The sequence below is a fragment of the Salvia miltiorrhiza genome, chromosome 2, assembly GCF_028751815.1.
Source record: "Salvia miltiorrhiza cultivar Shanhuang (shh) chromosome 2, IMPLAD_Smil_shh, whole genome shotgun sequence".
Classification (NCBI taxonomy): Eukaryota; Viridiplantae; Streptophyta; class Magnoliopsida; order Lamiales; family Lamiaceae; genus Salvia; species Salvia miltiorrhiza.
The window spans coordinates 6,925,935-6,928,571 of NC_080388.1; positions in this window are offsets into that span (position 1 = coordinate 6,925,935).

A 2,637-nucleotide genomic window follows, 5' to 3' on the forward strand; every position below is an offset into this window, starting at 1 on the left:
TCAATTCAAGTGCATATTTCGTAATCCACGTCATGTATTTCGGCCTCCACCTCAACAATAAATAGAGTTTTTTAATGTCGGTGTCAAAAATCAGAAAAAAATGCTAAGTTCGTGTATTTGTGGGCTAAAAATAAAAGTCATGTTAAATTTTAGAAAATATAAAAAGTTCATGTATTTACAGGCTAATAACCCTATATATTATAATTATACTATAATATCAAAATAAACAATTTTATTTTATTGTATCACTTATACTATATACTGTATTTTATTTGTTTTTGTATCATTTGATGATATTTATAAATTCATGTACAATTGTATATATTCACATAATATAGATTATATACATCATTTTATAAAATTTATAAATACTTTTAAAAATATAAACATAAAAATATATATTATATATTTTAAAACTATAGATTTTGATACGATATATACCGCGATTTTCGGTATACCAATATATACGGACAACTGCGGTATATCAGAATAAGATATTGTACCTTATTACCGGTATATACTGAATATTAAGGTATACCGGAATAAGGTATGATACCGCATCACCGGTATATACAGTAATATTCGGTATACCAGTAATACGGTATCATACCGTGTTCCGGTATATACCTTTAATACGGTATTTATTGATTTTTCCGGTATATACCGCGGTATCGGTATACACCGGTATACCCCGGTATCTGGAAAATCCATACCTTTACCTTACCGTAAATCTTTGGTACGGTATCATACCTTACCAAAAAAACCGGTATACCTTAAATTTGGTATTTTACGGTATTTTATGGTACGGTATGGCCGGTATACCGAGTTTTCGGTATATTTTTCCAGCCCTAGTCTGATCAACCGACCGTGGATGTAGGAAATGGTTTTTCCGAACCACGTAAAAGTCTCTGTGTTGTTTACTATTTTCAGTTTTACATTCCTAATTGTGTTGTTTCAATTGATAAACTGAATACTGATTAACGGCAAAGAGAAACCTAAAACCAACAACGTGCTCAACCGAGGCTATTGCGAAACTAAGTTTAATTTCCGCTGCGTATGATATCAATCTGACTGATCTATCTTTTGATAGTCAGGAAGAGTGTTATCATCTCTGTTTTAGCAAACTCGACTGAAGCCCATAAGTGCATCAGTTAAGTTACAGAAGCTTAACTGATAACTCCTTACTGAAGAGTGTTCAGTATCAGTCGTCAACCCTGTTTGGTCAAAACTGTTTTCAGTCAACAGGTGTCTTTGTTTGCGTGCAAAGTTTCATTTAGATCTCTATCTTGAGATCCCTCTGATTGAGGATTTTGTGAAAATAGCCCATAAGTGTATTCCCCCCCCATACACCTATTCGAGACCCCCCGAGACCTAACAGAAGTATTTTTCAATGAGTAGTGCTATTTGGACAAAATTTGTCCGGACAAAAATAAGATTAATTTTTTTTAAAATCAATTTTATTTATAAATTTTGATTCAAGTTTTAAAGAATTTAGTTAGTTTTGTTGTTTTCTCCATATTGTAGTTTTTTCATAATTTTTTAACATTTTTTTATTTTTTGTTATTTTATTTGTAATTTGTGTACTTTAAAAATAATAATAATTAAAAAGGTTATTAAAAAATTACAAAAAAAATTACAATATAAAGAAAACAATAAAATTAGCTAAATTCTATTTTTTTTTGAACCAAAATTTTTAAATACATTTATTTTATAAAATATTTAACTATATTTTGTCCGAACAAATTTTGTCCAAATAGCATTATTGTTTCCCAATTTAGTTGGGTGAAGTATTATGATTCGTGTTTTTGTGTGCAACACATAAAAACTAAATATTTACAATTGTGGATTATGTCAAACTTAAATCACTAATTGACCTAGTAATTACTATTTATGTATATACCAAAATCTACTTAGATCCTTATTATTTACTAGTTTGTTACATGAACTAATACGTCCAACTATGCGATGCACGTCGAACATCGAAATTAAACGATATATTTAAATAAATAAATATAAATATTAAGCATAATTAAAATATAAATAAATGCAACATATGTTTTAAAAATAAAATAAAATAAAATAATCAACAATAATTACTCAATAAAATTTCAAATATAAAAATATTAAATTTTTAATTTTGTATAAAGTGTAATAGTAATTATAATTATTAAATAATTTTAAATCATTTGATAATGGCATTACACATTAGTAAGAGTATCACACGTTATAATAAATAAATAAATAAATATCTTCATACACAAATATAAAAAAGAGAATATAACATATTTTAAATTTTTCATAATTTATTTGCTTTAAATTTATTTTTGATAATTTTGTATCATATTACAAATCTTGTCACAAACTTAATCAAATATGGAAAAGAATTAAAATTAAGAGAGAGAGAGAGAGAGAGTTAAAAAATTGATGGAGTAGAGAGAGAGAAAAAATAGAGGGAATAAGTAGAAGGAAAAAATTATCTTTTATATCTATAATATATTTTATCCATCCACAAAAAATAATCATAGAAGGGAACTGGTGAGACTAGAAATAATTCCAATAATCGAAAAATAGATAAAAGCAATAAACGACAACAAATATACGTGGTTCAATCACAAAATGATCTACGTCCACGGAGTT